This window comes from Melopsittacus undulatus, chromosome 6 (genome assembly GCF_012275295.1).
Source record: "Melopsittacus undulatus isolate bMelUnd1 chromosome 6, bMelUnd1.mat.Z, whole genome shotgun sequence".
Classification (NCBI taxonomy): Eukaryota; Metazoa; Chordata; class Aves; order Psittaciformes; family Psittaculidae; genus Melopsittacus; species Melopsittacus undulatus.
In genome coordinates, this window is record NC_047532.1 from 33,586,694 (window position 1) to 33,609,453 (window position 22,760).

A 22,760-nucleotide genomic window follows, 5' to 3' on the forward strand; every position below is an offset into this window, starting at 1 on the left:
AGCTCCGAGTCTAGTGCTTCCTAGGTATATGTCATTAGCCTCACCGCTGCCCAAATCTACTAGCACAGAGCGCCAAGAAGATAAATATCACAGATTAATTTAGAGTCAGCTTGTGGAAGGAGACAGCTCGCACACACTTTTCTCAGTCCCACTGCATTTGCTCTTGGGATGCATGGCTTATTAGCACTCTGATTAGAAAGCTCATTTATACCTTTAAAGAGATCAAAACAAGACATTGCTGGGAAGACTCTGGTAAAAGTTCTCACACACTGTATAAATGCAGGCCAATATGCTGTGAGCAGGTCACAACATGCTCCCTTCAAGAGCTACAGTCCTGAGAGCCACATGAAACAGCTCATCAACACTTCCAATCGAAATCAAACCCATGCTAATTGCAACTGTGTACATGTACTGTCATCCTAATACATGCAGAAACGACATACAGTGGCTGTTCTAACAAACCAACAGCAAAGCCTCAGGTAGCTGGATTCTGACCCACTTACATTGATTTTTTCCCTAACTGATGCTGGAAAATTGCACACCAAGTTAGAAGGATGAGAGGAGCCTGGAAAGATTGGACATCTGCACTGCAGCTTCTGGGAACATGCCCGCACTTCACAGCAGGGTGCTGGGCTGCAGCAGGGGCTGGGAAGAGCAGGGGGGAGTTGACCCTCTCAGCTCCTCTCACCCCATTAATGAATGCACAGTGAGAAAGTGTGGTCTGATCATGCTTCCAACTTCCATCACAACAGAATGTGTTCCGGGCTAGATACTCACATCTGCCATGTCTGAAGATACAAGAAAACACATCCTCCATTTTCTTTTGGGTTTACACGAAAAATATAGAATTTAGTTGTAAAACAATAAGGCAAAAGAACAGCATTCAGGATGAACATCTGCACAACACTGGGCACACTTAGCACCTCGTACAAATAACAACACAGCTTTATTAATCACCCTCAACTCATCCAGTTGCTGGGACAGACAACACACAGCCCTCAATATATGTGCATGTTACGAACCAGTGGTTGCTTGTATCCAAGTTAGTGCCTTATTGCACTGGTGCGGTGATCCAAGTGGCTGCTCCAAGACTCTTTGGAGCCTTTGTGAAGGGACCACACTCCTCCACCTAGACAGGAGCCTTGGCGGCAGCAGCAACAGCAGCCAGCTGGCTAGCTGGTCGGCTGGATGCCTGCCAGGGGTGGCTTGCCTCCAGCTCTTCAGTCCCTGGAAGCTTTGTAGCAGGAAGTAGCTGACAGACCATCAGGGATAATGCTTTTTGTCTATTAGGTAACTGAAGCATAACTTGATGACAGTTTAAAAAAAATGTAAATAAAAAGACAATCCTTGCTAAACTTCTTGAGGAGAAAGCCACACAATAACTGCCTCTATGGCTTTTAAGTGAGAATGAAAACACTCTGCGATATATGACATATTGGTAACATGGTCACTACATCACACATTAGTTTTGATTTAGGGTTGCTACCATTTCATTCCTGCAGCTAATATGCTTTGTAATTTTCCCACATCCTAAACCAAGTACAAGAATATTTTCAAACTGAGAATCATTTCTCCTTTAACAGCAAATTCATTGGGTCTTCTCCTTTCCTCTCATATTTGAGAGATTTCTAATTCAGGGGATTGGACTGTTACCAGCAGTATCAGTACGAATTATGTTTTCATAGATGTGTCTGAGGGACACAGATGTTCTACTGATTGGTAACAAAAACTAGTGATACAAAGAAAACCCTTGACTTTCAGAGACTAATCCTTCAAAGACCTTAAGGCCACAAAGGACCACTACGATCTTTTAACCTGGCCTCCTAAAGAATGTTGACATAAGTTTTCATTTAGCAATCACTACACAAAGGCTGCAAAACTAAGGGTACCAAAACCCACCCTTTAGAAAGTCTTCCAGACATGGTGTAGAAATGCCAAAGTGATACAGAATTCACTGTAACTATGAATACACTGTTTAAGTGGTTGAATAGTTTCACTGTCAAACACATACACCTGATTTCTAATCTTAAACTGTCTGGTTTCAGTGTCCAACCACTCCATCTCACAGAACATACTGTGCTTGTATGCCCTACCTGCTGCTCAGTTTAAGCATTGGTTGTAAACCCCTTACGGCTCTTTATGATGTGTCTGGCATAATGGGATCAACATGCTACTACTACTACTGCCATCTACTACCACATTAATCTTCTTAACCAGAGCATCCCTTAGGAGTTCACATTCAGGTATTTATCCACCACAACACTTAAACCCTTTTTGTAGTCATTGTTTTCAGTTAATTCAGTTAATTATTCCAATAAGCGTGACTTACGTGTCTGCAGATACCACGGTTGAGAAAAGTGTACATACAAATGTATTACAGACTAACTTGTAAGATTTTCAATAAGCTCAAGTAGCAACTTTCTCCTCAAATAGTACAGGGATTGGGACACCCTATACTCTTCCATAGGTCTGGCTAATTGCTCAGTTTCACCATGATCCAGACTTATAAGCTGATGGGCTTTAAAGTGAACATGCACACGTCTAACAAGATGTGAAATTAGCCTTTCACATTTTCTTAAGCAGCAAAGGGAAAATCCAATTAATTGGCTATAAAGGCCTCTCCTATTCCCATTCCTCACCTAACCCACATGTACATGATTGTCTCCCTTAAAATATCATGCTGTAAGGTAGAAAGAGCTTATCTCAGGGTTGCAATGACCAGATTGCAGACTGCTTTAGGTTTCTCTGTGCTTTGTACTCTTGAGGGTATTTAACAGAGGGCTAGCAAAGGGTAGACTGGAGAGGAAAAAAAATTCAAACCACTGCACCTATTCCCCTCTCTGCTAGATTTTGATGGCTTATATTTAAGAAACACCACTCAGTAAGCAAGCCAAAGAGGAACATACATGTGAAATTAGAATATCACCATGCCCACCAGCATATAAGCAACGCTGGCTGTGAATAAAGAGAAGACTCCAGAGACTGCATTGGACTGAATTTGGACCAGCTGTCCCCTGATCTGCAGTGGTATTCCTTCTCATAGCTGAGAAAAGAGCTGCTGTGGTGGCACTTCCCACACTCACGTATATCTGGAAGAAAGCCCCAAAGTGCTGTGGGTGTATTTTGTCATTTACAAACACTCTACTAGTAATATCTAAAAAAAAAAAAAAAATCACCTATAATCAAAAATCCAGGGGAAACCTCACACACTTGCTCCAAAATACAATGCACTGAAAATCCATAGGTTTTACTATGGTTACTAATCCATACATAACCAATGTTTCCTGCATTTCTTACTTTGTGGGTTTCTCTGTTGTGCTTTTTTCACTGGAAGAGTTCAATAACAAATTATCCTTAATCTACTGCTACTAACTATGTAGGCAATTTTTGGCCCCAAGGCTGCTGGCTTAATACAGGAAAGACACTCAGTAAAGCAGACAGAAGCTTTGCCTAAGTAAGGATGGCAGGATTAGGCCTGCCTTATTATACAGTTATTTATTACACAATGATAATTAACATGAGGTAGACAAGCTCATTTGTTTGGCAACAGCAACCCTGATTGAAACATACTGTTAAAAAGTGCTGAGCATAAATAGTGTGAAAAATGCTTATGCAACAAGAAGAAAATGTATGATTGTGTATTCTATCACATAGCTTAAAAACTGCAGGTTAAGCAAATTACTGCTGCTACTGTGATTCGCAATTCTGCCGATCACCTAAATGAATGATCAGGTATGAACCTTTCAATTCTAGCCACGTTTCTTTCTAAATACCTTACTATTTAGCAGCCTAAAGGGAGCCAACACATCAGTAGCACCTTCTATGCACTGTCGAGTCCCAGCTTGAGTGCACCAAACTCTGAGGCCTTTTGAAATCTTTAAAGACAATCATACATAAGACAGTTTCTATATTTCAGGGCTGGCTAGCAATATCGCAGCACAAAACAATATTTCAAGCTTTCTGATATACATGTGTCACCTCTATGTGACAAATAGCTTGTATTAATTAGGCACTAGACTTGGTGAGATTGCTGTTATTAACTGAGAGAAGATGGGTTGAATTTAATTGTGTGTGACATCAAAGTCAAGTGACTGATATTTCAAGCATCATTTAAAATGTTTGATATCGGAGTCATTGTATTCACATAAAGACTGTCTAAAAATATAAAGGAGAATGATGAGAGAGGAACTGAAATGCATTCATACAATCCATCTTATGAAGTGAATTTGATGTAATTTTACTTGGATTTTTGACTCAGTGCTGACAATATTTATTTATTTAGTTGTATAAAATTATTACTTTGAAGAACAGTTTATTTTTCTCAGTACTAATTTGGGAGACAGCTGGGATGGTTTGTATTGGTTCCAGCATCAATGTTCTCAGAAATGTGGAGAGGGGGTTGGGGGTGGCAGGAGAAACATAAAAGATAAGTCTGCACTGGGATTTGCTTTATAGCCATTAATGAACACTGTTTGGAAAATGTTTACTTAAGTAAAGCAGAATGCACATTATTTAGGCAGACTTCTGTAACAGCCTGGAAAAAGAAAGGGGAAAAGGAAGCTATATTTAAAACTGTATATGAAGGAATAAATTTTTTGATTAAGAGCTCACTAGTGTACTACACATTGTACAAATGGTAACTATCTTCCACTCATCAGAATACGAAGAATGTTACTTTAGGATTGAATAATTCCCTCATTTCAGATGCTGGCCAAAATCCCTTTCAGTTTGATGTTGCAGAATCATACCTGTGATGTAGCATGACAATGTATACGGTGCTTCTGTATTGTACCATTTCCTTTCAGTTCTTTCTTTAAAATAAATAAACCACTTGCTTATTTCACACTTGTCATAAAGCATACAAAACAATCCAACTGAAATCAGCTCAATTAAACTGTAATGCATTGCAAGCAAATATGTATCTGCTAGGCATTCCCAAGCAGAGAAATCTGAAGTGTACAACAGCCAAAAGGAAATATTAATATTTTCACAAACCAGGAAGACAATATATTCTAGTTAGAACAACCTCCTCACTGTCCCAGTGGTGCCCTAAACCCACACACTGTGGTGCAAGGGGAACAGACAGGCTCCCCAGAGGTGCCTTTCCCCTTGCTGCAGTCTAGGAACCAGTGAGACCAGAATAAAAAAACAAATACATATATTATATAGATATATAAATCAAATTATTTATATGTATGTGTGGTGTGCATATATATGTGGGTTCACATGTATGTAAACATAATTCTATATTGGGTACATGATAGTGTTTATATATATACACATATATATATATATATATATATATATCAGAATTAGTACTTTATAATCACAAGCTCATCCAAGACTAGAAAGTATATATGAAAGATACAACATCATATGCAGTGGGATTCAGTTCTCAGAAGGACTTAATACTTCCAGTGGCAGCATATTCTAAGGCTGACCCAGCAAACTGTTTAACATGCACTTAGTTTAACAACTGATTTTGAAGGGGGAACTGACATGCATCAAGACAAAAGATACATAAACACCTTATGATTTGTATAGGTAGAAATCCCAATAGCTGATAGAAGACCCATGGATAAATTCCAGTTTCTGTAAGATAACAATTCTCCCCCATTTCAGCTGTTCTTCACAGCAGTGGACCAAAATCATCTCTGAAATTATCTAAACTCTCTTATCCTCCAGTGGGATTACAAAGGTGTACCTTTCCCTTACTCTGCATAGGACTGGCATTAGCCTCGGGCTTTAACTAGCTTTCTAAGAAAAAATAAATTACTTCATTGTAAAGCAAGTTATTCTAAATAATTTGGTGTGTCGGGCAGGATTCTATTTTTGGCAGTTGTAGTATCAGTTTAAGCCTAATTGATAAAGCAATTTATATAACCACTCAGATTTTTTCTATATATGAATTGTTCATGGAAGTTCTAGATTCCCTGCAATTCATTTATTAGGACCTACTGAGAGAATCATTACAACAACCTCTTACTGATCTGTCCTTCATCTACAGTTGATCACTGCTAACACCTAATATTTCAAAGAAATTCATATACCATATTCCTATTTGTTGATAAATTTTGCAGAACTCTGAATTAATTTACAGTGCCATATTTGCAAATTAAAAATGTACTCTTTACAAATATTTTCAAATGTGTTTAAAATTCACTGTTTCCACAACCATCCTTGCCAGAAAGCTCATCTGCCTAGAAGAATATTCACGAGAAGCAAATATTAAAGGGTGTGAATATAATCAAAGCAAGTTTGCTTAAAAATGCAAATAGATATTTGAAGGGTTTGTTTTGTTTCTTCTATCCAGCTTGTGTTGAAACCTTCACAGTTTGAAATTAAATTAAAATAAAAAGAACTCTTCCATATGATTTGCAGTAGAAAATATTTTAAAACTCAGCTCATGCTTAAATTCTGTCACCACTGAAATCAGTCATTCTTTCTGAATAATGCTTTCTAGCATGTTAGTTATGTGATAAAAATCAGAGGAGCAAGAATTGTTAAAAGAACAAGTTTAGCCATTATAACCCCATGCACCAATACACACATATATTTAAATGCAGCTCAGAGATGTTATTTGGTTCTGTAATTAAGAATTCTCACAAAATACCTGCAAAAAAAGATGCAGGTATCAATCTAATAATATTCATCATCTGTCATCAGAAAAATGGTGAAAACCTTAAGGCAAAGTTTTGAAAAGTTCTACTCCGCCTTTGAAGTACAAAAACTGTTTATGTACCAAATTTGACCATGACATAAAAGTTTCCATTGTAGAACATAAGCCAAATTTATTTGGACTTTAAACTTTGCTAGTTTGTTGTTGCCTGGAATGTGACCTCTTTGGAACTATTTTTCAAACATCATTCCAGTGGTTGAAATACCAGTAGCTGCATTTTGGATGGCTTCCAGTCAGCTTGTCTACCTGTCTGCTATGAGAGTATGAGCTTGCTGCACTGCTGCTGCACAACAGTGCCCTAGGCATTATTTTTCTTTCCTGGCAAATTCACGTGACTTTTAATTTTTGCAACCATTTGTAGTCTACTGGCAAATTTATTGACCAGGAAAGTTCATGCCTTCTCCATGCTGCCCAAATAGGCTCTGGTTTAGTTTGTTTTGTTTTGATCTGGGCTTTTACCTGACCTCCAGTGTTGCAGGAATCATTTTACATCGGCAATTAAATGCTGGAGTAGTTATTTGTAGCTTGCAATTGTCCCCATTTAGAAGACTAACTGCCCAATTGCAAAGCTTCTAAATGGGTGCAATTGCAAGTTCAAACAGTTGGGCCCACTTGTAATTACTGGCACAAAATTGGGCTCACTTATGTCGGAGATTGCTACTGGAGACATAGGCCACCAACTAAAAATAACATTTCTTTGCCTGGTTGCTATTCAGTATTGGTTCATTACAGCAAAAGGAATGAAAGGAAAAACCTCTTGGTGAGTAGATGGCAGAAACAAATACATTAAGACAATTTGAGACTATAAAGTGATCAACATGGCGCCTTGGACAAATGATCATAACAGTCTCATGCCTAATCACCCATTTCACACACAGTTTTGTGAAAAAGCTTTGCTCCCTTTCACGGCTTTTCTCTTATTAAGGCAAAGTGTCAGTGGTCAGAGGACCCAATTCCAGGTCCAGACACACAAGCTGGGATGCCACTGGCCATTTTAAACCATCTGTTGCACCTACAGCTTTTCACCCTTTCTCCACTTAAAAGAAGCTGATGAAGAAAACACCAGGAGCTTTTTTCTGCTCTCACCTAGTCAGACAGTGAGTGGGCATAGTGCTACTGCTGCTGAGGAAATTGTGTCTAACTCATCCTAATCACAATCAGGAGAAATTTCCCAGTGTTTTGTACCAACTGCAAAAGTATGTTCAATGGTCAAAGGACATACTTCCACAGGTAAAAACTTGTTTTAGTGCCATCATAATCACCTGCACACATTTGACACTCTCCCCAAAGCATATTCTAAGCCTGACAGTAAGAAAGTACCCCTATGAACGTGTACCCAAGCACACACAAAAGCATGGTGTTTACCTGCTCTTCACTACCACTGCTTAACACCATGGCACAACTAAGACACAGCTCTGCTGTATCCATGCGAATTGCTTCATCACAGTCTACTCAAACCAGTATGCCTAATCAGCCGCCGAGAATGTCAAACCACTGCTGTTCACGTCACCTGCTGATGACATGAGACACATCTGGGCAATGGAACAAAGGGAATATTCTAAACATGCTTATACTGAGAGGAGAATTAATATTCATTGCCAAAAGGTGCAACTGCCAGCCCAGAACAGTAAATAAGTCAACTACTCTACAGTACTAAAGTCTTGGGGACCAGATTCTCCCAAATCCATTGAAATCAAATTATATTTAGTGATGATGTTACCATTAAGACAGATATTCAGGTACAACAGAAATATATTTAAATATAATTGCATTTTTTCAGCATCACATACACTACAGAAGGCATCTATTTTTTTGTAGATTCAAAAAATGATATTTTAATGTACATACATAATTTATTGAGCAAGCAGTAGACTTGGCTGAATGAATGTCAGCCACTGAAGATCCAACATGGTGTAATTTCCTGCTTATTACTTAGTACACTGGCAAAATAGGAAACATTTAACATATTTATGAACTTGAAATCTCTCTCAAGTTCCACTGTGCGGGACTATCACAAATGTTATCACATTTCTTCTTCTATATGCATGATAATGAGTAAGTTATGCACTTAGTATGTATTTTTCAATCTAAAAAAAAGACTTACTTACTACCTATACCATTCTTGCAATGCTATGAAATATAGCTAGAGAACATTATCTGGTTTTATATCTTGCCCATAATTCCTGTTTAACTTACAAACAGTGGGAAAGATGCAGCATTTTGTACTTAGATATTCAAATGTATCCAACTAATTTCTGAATATCTTGCTTAAAATTACCATGATTAGACGAAAACAAATCTAGCGGTTTCAGCACCAAAAAAGGCAGTTTTAACAATATGTCTATGATAGAACAAAATTATTAGCAATCTATTTTAAAATAGCAACAGTACATTTTTTAGGCATCTTCAGTCTAAACTTTAAATTGCAGATTTAAAGAGCCTGATGATTGCAAGGGAATCGGAGTTCGGACTCCATGTTCTTGTCCTTGGCCCTGCTTTTCTGATGAGATATTTCACTGGATGCATTAATTAGCTAGAAAAGTCTCCTATTACTGTGGTTGCTCCCCACACCAACTCCTTGATTTTAGACAGCAAGAGCAGAATTCGTTTCATATCAGCTTAATTGCCTCCAATTACCTACAGCCACCCAGAATCACCTAGTGACCAGAATTACATGTGCTTATTTCTTTCTATCAGCCTTAAATACAGTTAAGATGTAGTGATTTAAGTTCAGAGGTAGACATCTCTGTGGCTGCTCTGTAAAGTTAGACTTCAGAGATTAATCACATTCCCATTTCCAGTGCTGAGAGGCCTTTGCCTCCCATTGATTTCAGGAGTTGCATGTGCTTAATGTCCAAACTATAGCAGCCACATATTCAGGCCAGCTCCACACTTAGCACCTCCCATCACTCTCATTAGGCTCCTGGAATCTGACCCATATCATGGAGCAATCGCAGCCGCTGTGGTTCACGATAGCGGCACATCTACCCTGCTGAGATAAAGCACCTATTTGGACTTCTTTGGCTCTGAAGATTCACTGGAAAGGAGAGCCCAAGTGTTTCTGGAGAGCAGGGAAGAAGAAATTAGTCTTTCAACAGGCTATCATTAGGTTAGAAGCATAATAACTTTTTTTTTTCCTTGAAAACGGATTTGTGCAATGTAGAGGCAGCACAGGCTACAGCAGGACCTATGTCTTATGCTGCCTGTTTGAAGCAGAATAGAAACAAAGGAGAAACAACACCAGAAACCTGTGGAAAAGGTGTCCCCCTGATTTTGTGGGCTGGTGTGTGGGAAGCCCTTCCAAAATTTTCAAATTTATTTGCTTTCTGTTTTCCTAATTGTGCAGTGGTAATAAAAAAGAATGGCGAGAGAAAATAAGCGTTTAAAGGACTGAGGCTTGGAGCTTTATTTCCATTTCGCAGGCTAGGGAAACCACTCACTAGTTCATATAGCCCTTAGGCATCCAATTCCCTGAATTCATCCTCACAGGACACCACTGTTTACCATTTTTCTATTCTATATAGGTCCTTATACTGCCCTCTCCACTGTAGTAGCTGAGTGCCTTCCAGTAGTGCATTGTACAATGTGACTAACATCTGTGACAACCAGCACAGGAGGAAAAACCAGTTAAGGCCTCAGTAGCCTTCTCTCTACATAGTGTTCCACTTTCCAACACTAGTAACTTTCTCTCTGTAAATATACAGCTAGTTGGTTGTGGTCACATTTGTAGCAGATCAACATTTCATTCTCTCTCATGTTGATCTTCTGTTTAATAAGGCATCATGGGGATTTTTCTTTATTTTATTCACTGATATTCAAAACGGTAAGAATTATTCTTCAGTTGTATTTAAGAATAACCATGACGGAAAAACATGGTAGGTGAGGTGGCCTTGACTAGTTGCATAAGCTGAAGGCTTCAGAAAAAAATCTGTGTAAGGCACAACATTTAGCACTGGCTGCAGTGTTTGGGGAAATTTTTCACCACCAGACTCAGCTTTGCAAGCCTTGGGGTGGAGGTTAAAGGGGCACCATGTTCCGCAGCAGTGACAAGTGAATATCTCATTGCAAGAGAACTCGCATATGGGAACAATATGCCTGCAAATCTTTTAAACGTATGCACTTGCTTTGCCAGAGCAATTGATATGTTGTGGAAGAAACACTGCAGGGCAGGTGGTTGCTGTGAGATGACCCTACACTTGGGACCGAGAGTGAGATGTGAGGTCAAAGGTCAAGTGTGACTTTGTTAGAACCAAGAAATATGGTCACCTCACCACTGCTGCACACCCTGCAGCAGTCATTGCTGCTGAATGCCACACAGGTTGCAGGAGTTTGGCTGCTTGCACAAAGCAAAGCAACTGTGTTTACTATTAGTTTTCTGACTGCATTATATGTGACATTAACAAATATCGGCATCTGTATGCAAATATAAAACAATATTCTTCTTTGGTGTCTTAGGTGCGTTAGTTCACCGGGACAACAAGAGGGGTATCATGAAAGCAAGTAGAAATACATTTTAAATAAATAAGTTTAAAATTTAAAAATCCTTTCATTCTGTGAAAGTATTGCCTGCCACCTGACTCTAAGAAACCCTAAGGGAAAGAATTTGGGGGTGGACATAGAGAACAAAGGAAGACGGTTTTGCTTGGCTTTTGTGGTTTCCCTCCCAGGTACCAGGCACTGTAGATAACAGAAACCATCTAGATTCTAATTGGCCTAGACTGAAATGTAATGTAGGTATATTCTAGAGAAAACTAAAAAGTGTTCACTGATTTAAAAACTCCTTTCTTTTCCAATCTCTTTTTTCTGCTATCATTCCAAAGGATCCCAGAATATGCTACAAATTTTATATACACATTCCAGGATGGATTGCAAAAGCTGATTAAGAGCATATGCAGTAGCAATACAATACCACGATTAGGATGGGAAACAGAGAACACTAGACTTGATTTTGCCTCAAGCAAAATGTCCAATAGCAGTGAATGCAACACAGAAAGAGGGACAGAGCACAGATGTTCGGACCAGAAGACAAGCCAAGAAAAGCTTAAAAGATCACCAGCTACAAGACATTTCACAGAAAGCATACTGTCTTATTGCTCCATGAGCATTATCACACATGACAATGCACACTCTAATTTAAACAGTCAGAGCGAAAGATCCTTAAACTGGATGCCAGTTGGCTACAACAACAAATATGTATTGCTGGTTTTTACAACATTCACTACAGTAAACTGTGCTGTGAAGTAATTATCCTAGAGACTCTGGCACTGCAGAAAAAACAGCAAGTCAAAAAAATCCATCAATATACTTCTAGGGTGACAAAGCCAAAAGTGGAGTGTAGAAAAACAGTAAGATCCTGGCCAAGAGGAAGTGTCCTTCCTGTGGAGCTTGCTCTGCCATGGCAATGCTCCAAAGGCACTGCTGCATCACCTAACTTAGGTCTTCAGAACTCTGCGTCACTGCTGCAAGGTCAGTGAGTACTAACCTATGAGTACCAACCTGAGTTGCCCTGTTGGAGCCATTGGAGATGTACATGCATATGCAGGACCAAAATACTTGTATTGATGTTGGGAAGTATGCCAAACTGTCAAATTTGTCATTTCTGAAATTAGAGATACTTACACCAGACTTGCCTGATGCAGACACACTCTTGGTTCAGGGAAGACTTTCTAACCTGAGTCACACTATATCTGCTCCCAGCCGTTTCATTGTTAGTAGATGCAAAGTTAATGCAGACTACAGGATCCTAGCCTATAGTCCTACTATCAGAAAGTCACAGGGCGTGGGAAGGAGTGAGGAGGGAAGTCAATCTGATTGCTATCACTTTTACTTCTAGTGTAACACAAAAAAAGAGAGTAAGATGTGTAGTCACATATGCAGATTATTTCTTTAATTGCTATCTGCATTAGAGAGATAAAGTAGGACTGGATAAATCCTCCATTAGATTGTATAAAGTAATTGAGCAAGAATATACCTATGATGTGAAGTTGAGAGAAGTCACTGACTATGTGACCCATCCTTTAACGAGTGTGCTACAAAGGTCAGGAGAATTAGGGGGAAATCTCCCATGATTTTTATACCTGATACAATAACGTAAATTGAGTATAATCAAGTGGTTAGAGCAATGGCCATGAACCTAAGAAAATTGGTCCAGTTTTCAGCAACACAAATTTTCAATCTCATGTTTAATCCATGGCACAGTAATACTCATAATAATGATATTTCCATTTGCTCAGTGAGCACTGTGATGCAGGTGTTCTCACGCCAGTGTTTCAGCAGTCTTTTTGAAACTCAGCTTTGTGACACTTCTCACTACAATGCAGTCCAGGAAATATACTGTCTGGGTTGGTGCATGCAGCTCTACAGTAAACATTTAGGGGAGTGTTGGATTAATGGTTGGGCTCAGTCTGAAAGGTCTTTTCCAACCTAAATGATTCTATCATTCTATGATTCTGACTTGCTAGATACAAGCATATCTGTCAATCAACTGTTTGATGATTGTTCCAAAAATAGAACATTTTTTGAGTAGTTCAAAGGCAGCAGGACTTAACACTTCACCCCAGCCACCTAATATCTAACTCTATTATAAAGCTGGTCTGGTGAAGAAACACGCCATCCATCCTGTGAAAACTTAATCCAAGAGCATACCTCAGTCCTAAGCACTATCTAAAAGAGAACCTCTTGCTGGTTTCTGCATCCATCTATCAGTATTAACAACAGTGTGAAATGTCCAAAGGCCATTTAGATGAGTGAGTGGGACATCTGGGCCTCGTTTCATAATTACTCACTTAACTGAAAAATACTTTTCATTACCTTCATGTATTTTGCTTGTCCTGTGCATTGTGCCATGATATTCACCTCAAGGTGAAGATGGCTTGAGACCGGCTGGATTGTAAATGTGGGTGCAAACACAATTTTGTATTTCATACCATGTTAATCTCCTGCTTTAGCAAGAGAAAATAAGTTACTGTAACATGTTATGTAGAAGATATGGTGTATGGCAGTTATCAAAATTGGCATATCATGTACCAGATGATGGTGTACTTCTCCCAGCTATGCTTTTATTCTAAGATTTCTAGGTTAAGAAAGCAGATGGGATAAGCATCAAGCACAGAATCAGAATACCTTTGAAGGCACGCAGGACAAGCACCAGAGTTTACTTCATATGCCTCAGATGGCATTATAAACTAGCTGTTTTCCCCATTCAGTGTCTCTGTAACACCTACATAATTCTCTTCTGCAGACCATTACACCTTTTCGGTTAGCTCAGAGAGCAATACTGATATTTCCCACCTGGACTGCACCTATCACACAGTGCCTGTCATATTCATGAAGATCAAAAAGGATTTGCAGGCTGTTGTCCTTGAACCTTATATGTCAGTGTTAAACAAATGTTTCAGCCAAGAGATGCCCATCACTATCAACCCAAAAGATCCCGAGGCACAAGGGACACTCTTTAGCAATGCCTCTGAGAGGGAATCCCAAACACCATATTGTCATCAATGCTTCCTGCAGCAGGTGGCATATTTGCTGGAAATCATCCATCCAAAACAGTGACCTAATGCAACCCTACACAACTCACAAGCACACAAGGTAGTACTGTATGCACAAATGTTAGGGCTTCTTTTTCCAAGGGAATTCAATGTGGTTAACAAATTCTGCACTCCAGGCACTTTTAATCCTACAGCTGCAACTGCTAGCACTTTTATAATGCTGTCTTAATTACCAGTGACCCTGTGCTCTTCAAATGAGTAAGCATTACAAGAGATGATTCAGGATGACAGGGTCACAAGCAATGGGAAAGAGTGACTGATCAATGTCCCACTTACATACATCTTTAGCTCATAGACTGCTTTCCCCTGATTTAATAAAAATCTTGATGTGAAGAACTCTGGTTTAGTAGAATTTAAGAGGACTTGGGTTCCAGCCCTCTTTTATCAAAGGTTTGGTAGGAATTGATATGTATAAGACATAAATACTAGAACCAAATGCATAAAATAAAGGATTTCTGGATGTGAAAGCTGATAGATTTGGGTCTTCTGGAAAAGAACGATTTTCACCCTCAGCCTAAAGTTAACTAATACCTCTAATTTTACATTTTACATTTTACATTTTATCTGGACTGCAAAAGAGTTTCTGATCTATGTTAAAAGCTGATACAGACAGGGGATGAGAACTGCTAATTGACACAATAAGAATCCAATGCCCAAATCTGTCATTGCCAGTGAGCTCTAGAGAACTCCTATCATTGAGAATGCATCCTCAACAGCAATGCTTTTTGAAGAGTCAAGAGTACAACTGCTTAGAAAAGTATTTTCACTCTCCTTACCCAATCCACCATGAGCCCTGCCCTGATCAGCAAACACAAAGCAGTATTTATTCATGCTACTTTTATTGCAGTAAATCATTTAGAAATGAGAAATAACAAAGTAGCCTCAAGCACATGCTTAGGTGTTTTGCTGAATAAAAGCTTTCATACACATAAAATAATCACAGCACTCCAAAAACAAGATGCTTATGAAAAAAAGACATCTGTCATGTTGTTTCAAGAGCCAATCTCACATCCTCCACAGTCCTTACAACGGAGTCCTAATATCCTGTTGTGACTATGTATTCTTTCTAAATCAGTTTCAGGAAAATAATTCAGTCTTCAAGATTCTATTATTCTAAATCTAAATGCTTATGTCTTTTGCTTCAGAACACAACCATGTCTCTCTTTAGTGTGGCATAACATTAATTTTTTTAAAAAATCTCTAAAGAATCAGGGAAAGGTGGCCATAGCTCTCCTCCTCCAGTTCAAGGAAAGTCAGACTGAAGGAACTTGCTGGTGTGATTGTTGTGATCCCACTGATCTCATTTTGCAGTTATAACTGGATGTTATTTTGCTGTGATAACTATTGATCTCTCAATTTTTTGCCCATATGGCTCTTAGGTCAGCCTGACCTATGTATGAAAAATGCAGATAGATGAAATATAAGTATTCATATAGCAGCCAATCTGTTCTGTTAACGGATCAACTTGTTTTCTTTTATCAAAGTAATCTTCTAGGCAGTGGAAATATGCAAAGGTCAAATCAATCAAAGCACTAGAGAAGTACTTCTGATGCTAACATTAAATTAGTAACTCTTTTTCCTTCCAATTTAAAATAGAAGTGGTGCATGACCAACACATTCTTTTCTCCTTGGTAAAGTCTGAAGTCATACCAATGAAAGAGGAATGGTGGTCAGAATCTGACACATCAAAGGCCACTCGTCATAGCCTTTCCATCTTTGCCACAGTCCCAAAGCATCCACAAACAAACCAAAGAAAAAAATAACAACAGAACTAGGGAATCTTTGCATATGTTCATCTATAGCTCATCAAATATCACCAGTCCCACGCAACACTAGCAAAATAATAAAAATTAGAGGCTGACATCTGCTAGAAAAGCTTTCCGTTTGCAGCACAGGCAACTCTGAAATGGGCTAATCAGACTCACCTGCCTGTCATTAACTTAAAACTACTCTGCAAAATACCACAGGAATGGGGACTTCACAGACTTTGATTCTAATACTCAGCTCAGAAAGCCAATCAAAACAGCAAAGCTTTCTGCAATGTGAGATCAGACATGGGAGAAGTTCCACTATAACTTTCACACATGCACATCTTGCCCAGCTAAAGGCGAAACAAACAGCAGAACGTAAGGGTAACACCCAACCCTGAACCCCCAAGTAGGGCACGGGAATGAGATAAAAGGGATCGCATCCAGAGCACCCATCTGGTCCACTCTATTCCTACATCCCTGAGCCACACAACAGACTACATATTACCAACAAAACACACACACACCTCTGCCTTCTCTGGCCCTTCTCCTCTTCCCCCAGCTAAATAAACACGTTTGTTCTCAATCAGGAGCCACAAACTGCAGCTGTGAGAGATGTATGACCCCAAACCCACACACACACACACACACACATACACACACTTCCCCGCTCTGCATCATCCACCAGCAGCCGCTTCCCTCCCTCCCTGCCCCTGTCCAGGTGGAGCACTCATACTGGTTTGATTTTTCAGCTTCCTCCCTCTCTCCCACTCCCTCCCGGTGTCTAGCTTCTCACCCATTAAAAAATAAAAAACATTACTTTTTCAGCTCTGCTTTCTCTAGACAGATTTGGCTCCCTCCAATGCCTCTGTGATTAAACACACAGTAAACAGTAGTGAGGCCAAAATTCTCTAAGCTTGTGACTTTTTGATGCCAATAAATCCCACTGCACCTTTCTCATCAGCTGCCCTCAATTTCCTTGACTCTAGTGCTGTCATGTGTATCTAGACCTGGCTCCCTCATCCACTGTGATATTTTTGTTCTCTTTCAGATTTCTCTGAAAAACTGAAGACCATAAAATCTAGATGTTTTCTGAAATCTTTGGAGCAATTTAAAAATTCGATCATGTTTCCTTTTTTTTTCCCCTCAAAATCCTCAACCTGGACAGAAACAAAAAAAAAAAAGTTCAAAATGGCAAAGATATTAATGTTTACGTTTTAATTTCTTGTTAAAAAAGAAAGAAAAATTGAAAACCGCAACTATTCTGATACAGATTCAGTTATGGGGAAACAAATATCATTTTGCTTGAGACATAGAGACAAATCTGAACCCAAAATTCTGACTGCTGTCATTATCAGTCTGCAATGCAAAAATGAAAAAAACTTATCTGTGGATATAGAAACAGCAGATCTCCAGCCTGTGTAAGGTAATACAGGTTTCTGCTATCCTTTTGTTCCAGCAGAAGATCTCTTCCACAACGTGTCTGGTACATCTGTGTTTTCTTTCTTTCGAGCCAGAAGCACCATGGGGCAGACAGACACACTCTTTCTTGATATATTTTTCTGAGCAAGTAAGTGTTTAATTTTTCCTGTGGTACACAACACAAAGTAGTGTGACATGGCAGATTCTGGTCATTTATCGCTGAGGAATTTAGAGGTAGTAAATAATATAATTTCATTAAATGGAGACAACCAGGGTGAGTATAAGTATGTGGTTATAAGCCCCTATTTTTTTCTTGCTCACCAGATCATTATTCTATACAGCCGTTAGGAGAATGAAAGCTTTTGAAATAAACAAAGTGCTGCTGTCAAAAGCAGAATAGACTAAAGTGCAGAAATTAGAAGAGTAAATGGAACTGGAATTGCCATGGGGATAGGAAGGAGATAAAATGTGTATCTAGCAGAATTTGGGGTCTAGCCAGGAATGTATTTTGCAGAAGCTTTGTCAGGGAGACAGATTGCTGCCCGTTGCTCTTTGCTGCCCCTACTGATCTGCTGGCAGAGTGGGTTACATGAGCTCTTCCCAGCTTATTTCAGTCCAAAGAGGCCAGGTTGGTTTAGATAAACAGCAAGTCTTTGCTAATCTAGTGCATTTTGAAAAATAGGTTATAGGAAAGTAGTATGAGCAGTGCTACTAGCAGAATCGAAGGGATTTGGGATTCCTGATAACCACCCAGAGACAGGCTACGGTTACTAATATTTCCACGAGCACAGCTGAAGCTGGAAGAGCACATCTGTTCACCTCCTGAAGAGGACTAGATTTCTGGTCTGCTAATCCCATTTTCCATTACATAGCCAGTCAAAACAGCCCCTCAATGGCTGGATATCCCTCTGTGCCCAGGGATCCTTCAGTAGCATTAATTTGGCAAAAGCAGGCAAAGAGAAAAGTGAATGTTAGTGTTTGGAGCCTGATCAAAATAAGGCGTATAAACAGTATAGCAGTACATAGCTCCACTGTATCTGCTCCTTTGCTGCTGTTAATACTCTGAGTTCTTAAATCAGGCAGCTCCATGCAGCTTTAATTTAGTCAAGGGCCAAGCAGCTATGAATTAAGGAGCCATAGGGCTAGAGCTCCCAGCAATCTGTTCTCTCCCAAATGTCCAATTAGAAGAGATAACACATTCAGAGATAAATTCCTGGCAAGAGCTGAGGATGAGATTTTGCTTGAATCAACAATGTGGTCAACACGTTGAGAATGATATATGAAAATAATGTACCACAAAGATCTAAAATGTTTAAACAAGAGATCAGTTATGTGCCTCTCAGAGGTGGTAAAGGTAAATTATTAAAGAATTTATAATTACATTCATGCCTAATTATTAATAAACAAGGATGGCTAACAGATGCTGCAGCAGATTTACATTTCCTAAGGAAACAAAAGAGTTCTAGAAGAAAATAAGGATCAGCAAAATGATTAAATCAGGAAGCTAGAAAGTCTGTACATGACAGAAAAGATTTTGTCAAACTATTCAGGAGGAAGCAGTAAAAAAAAAAAAAAGAAAAAAAGGAGGTTCCTTATCAAAGCTTAGAGGCACCAACACATTGAAGAAAACTGACTCAACACCTATTATGAGAACAGAAATAACAGAAGTTTCAAGTTCATGACCAGGATCAGATTCAGATCAGTGTTTTCACTTCCTATTGATGTCATTCAAGTGATTTCATCACTGTAAAACATGATGAACATGAGAACAAATTGATATCTTGTTATCTTTTCCCTATGAGTAATCCAGGTCAATATAGTGGAGACTTTATCAGAAAAATCTAAAATGTGTTACTTAGGAAAATTAACACCAAACCACAGAACAGAAATCGCGGCAAGTATACTTGACAGAAAGCTTGGAAGGTGGAAGAGTGGTTCAATATGAACAATTTTGGCTCCAATTGATTTAAGATCTGAAGAAACATCAGTACAATATTCAACACTAGACTGTATGATTAGCAAACAGTGTGACAGAGAGAAACTACTGAAGGGATAAAGATTTGCTTTGATTGTTAAGACAAGACATTTGAAAATGCAGGGAAGAATCATGAGATACGGTTTTGGAAGAATATTTCTTGTTTGTTTATGACCTAGAAAAAACATCACTGAAGAAATTACTGAAGAAACAGATTAAGAGAAAATTACAGAAACAGATAAAGAGACTGACAGATAAAGATGTAAAATGATAACAGAAGCTTTTATAAAATGGAAAATAAAACCTAGTGATTAATTGCTGAAAAGCAGAACAGTGTGGCAACATTAAAGAAAAACACCTCTTTAGTGTAAATTTTGAAACCACCAAACATGAAAAGGAAAGAAGTGGGATACTATTGAAATCTTCTACATCACTTCTTCAAGTTCAGGATGTTACTGTCAACAAAGAAAAGCACTCAGACTTTTAAGCACCTGACAAAAATGGAACATTAATGATACCTTGCAGCATTGAAGAAGACATACTCAGCATCTGTACCTGCCCTTATTTAAACGAATGTGTTGCAAGGCTACATTTACATGAATACTATTTGGCATGGTGATTTCATCAGCAAGAGCACTGAAGTCACTTTCTGGCTCATCAGTAAAGCAGGACAGACTGGCCAGGGTAGAAACAGTGAAAGGACCTGAGTATTGACAGATCTTAATCGTGGTGCTATCACAATCAAATGGTATTAGGTCCTTCATAGGTACTCTGAGTAAATGTAATAATTTTTCACAAGACCACTGCTACACCACATATACAACATATCCCAGAAGTCTTTGAAGATAATTTCTGTTCAGTTTTCATCAGGTTTAAACACCAACATTTACCAAATACTATATTCTACTCAAAGCTTCACAAAATTTCCTGCTAGGTATTTTTCCCTTTTAAGTGAGAAATAATAGGCTTACAGTCGGTGGAGAGCAGTATTTTGACTCCTTATGTATTGAATACTTGTAGAAAAGATCTTCCTCTCAGTACATACTTAGCATTATAAAAACTGTTACTCTTAATAGAAACAGTTTGTATTAGGTCATGGAATACTTTTCAACCCCTAGCATCCATTCACACCACCTTTTCTGCCATTACATGCCAGTTACTTCTGTCTGTTACGTTTATCACAACATTAAAAAAATAATCCAGTCTCCCATTTGCAAATCTCAAGTCCCACTTCTTCATTTACACCCAAAAATATCCTACCCTCTGTTTCTTCCCCATCTCTTTGGCAACTGCCACAATTACGTGCATGGAAAAACATTATTAGGAAAGTCTAATGGATTTTAATTGTTTTCATTGCAAATGTTTCTCCCTGGTGGAAAAAACCCTCTAATCATATTGTCTCATTGCTCATTCTTTACTCTTCTTCCTGTTGTCTCTATTACTCTCTCCTTCTGTTCATTCTTCTTTCCATCCTGCTTCCCCAGATATATTACCATGCCATTCTTTTTTCTCTTCCTTGCCCTGCAGGGAAGCTCATTGCTCTCTCTCTATCTCTTGATGATGTCATTTCTCCTCTAACAGAATCTGCAGTAAAATCCATCTCCTCCTCCTTGCTTCCTACAAACCGTATGTAAAACCAGTAGCAGAAATTGGAAGACATGTCAAATGACCCCTGCAGTGATCAGGTCTGTGCACATGGTAGGCAAGCATATAGGCTTACAAGAGCATAGTATGAAAAACCTTTTGAATTGATAAATCTTGTCTCTAGCAATAAAGCAGAAATTTCAAGAGATTGGAATATCGGTTGTTGTATCAACAGCCTGGTGGTGCTTAGAAACTTTGTACAAAACTGAGATATCAAAACTGGTTTAGTTGTTCTACAGACACAATCAAAACTAGTCTCTCTCCAAACACCCCACAGTCAAAATAAACCAAATATGCAAAGAACGGGACAACAGAAATATTAGAAGGTCAAAAGATTTGCCTGAGGAAACAGAGCAGATCTTCTCTTGTGATTACTTATTGATGGCTTGTGTATTTATTTTCATTACATATCCTGTGACCAAGTAGTAATGAGGAAAAAAATCCTTGTTTATTCTTTCAGATCACTGTTTGGAACATCTTAAGCTGTTTTCCATATTCAATTGGTTATTTTGATATTGGCAGGTATCATACTTCTTTTCTAAATCACTCCGTTTGTCTTAACTCTAACATAGTCACAGCAAAAGTGGTAAGTTTTGAATTTTGTTAGTTTTTTCTTTGGAGGAAATCACCAAAACAAGTTTTGTGGGTTTGGTGTGGATTTCACTTTTGACATACTGTGAAGGGTGCTGTTTCTCCCTGCCTGTCTGATCCAGGCATGGATTAGCAAAGGGGGAAAGAAAGGTGAAATTTTTTTTCCCAGAAAGTCTCCCAGGTAATGCAAGGATCAAAGGTAACATCTTACTAGTTCTCAGGACCAATGTCCTCACAAGGTTTGTGATTTTAAAACACCTTAATGAAAAAAAAATAAATAAATCCAAACAAGAAAAAATGCTATTAGAATACTTTAAGGATTTTCATTACAAAATAGAACAGTTTTAAAACTGTCTGATAATAGCGAAGAAACATGTTTGATAACTAGTTACCAATGCAGTTGTAAATTAGTGATGTCAGCATGAAAATGCCTTTTTTTTCCACTACACTTTTAGCGTCTAAAAAATTACTATGGACTTGTTTAGGATTGTGACCTGGCTTGCTGTTTTAAACAATAGGGAATGTCAATAAATAAGGATGTCACTTAGCCTAAAGATGGTCTTGCTTTATTTTTAGACTATGAGCTGGAAAGCTTGAAACAAATTGGTCTCCGATCACTTACAAAGTTTTGAGAAATGTTAACATTTCTATTGTTCTAAAACCAGAGGATGTTTTGAGGGAAATCCTAACTCAAATACAAGTTGTCTGTCAAGAACTGAGGGCTTTCCATACATTTCTTTCTTTATGAAAAGCTGCTGATACTTGAGTTCAAGTAGCTGAAGAAATTTAACCTTTGATTTGAGCATTTGTAGGTGGCAGCACTTTCAGAAACCACAAGTTTATTTCTCAGGTGCAGAGAAGCATGCTGAATGTCAGCTGCTATGTAATCATAACACTGAGACATAGGTTTCCAAAGGAATTTGGGAGCTCCTGTTGCAGGTACTCAGATACTTGGTGAAATTCACCAAGTTACTGGCTGCCCCAGGCTGAAAATAGGAGTTGGGTCTTGTCTGCTTGGACTCTTTTGTAAACCCAATTAGGCACCTTTCTGTAGTTGAGTATCCAAGTTTCCAACCATCTGATCTGGAGAGAAACCTTATGCAAGTATATCTGCTTTGCAACCATGCAAAGGGCCTGATGTTTGTGATCTG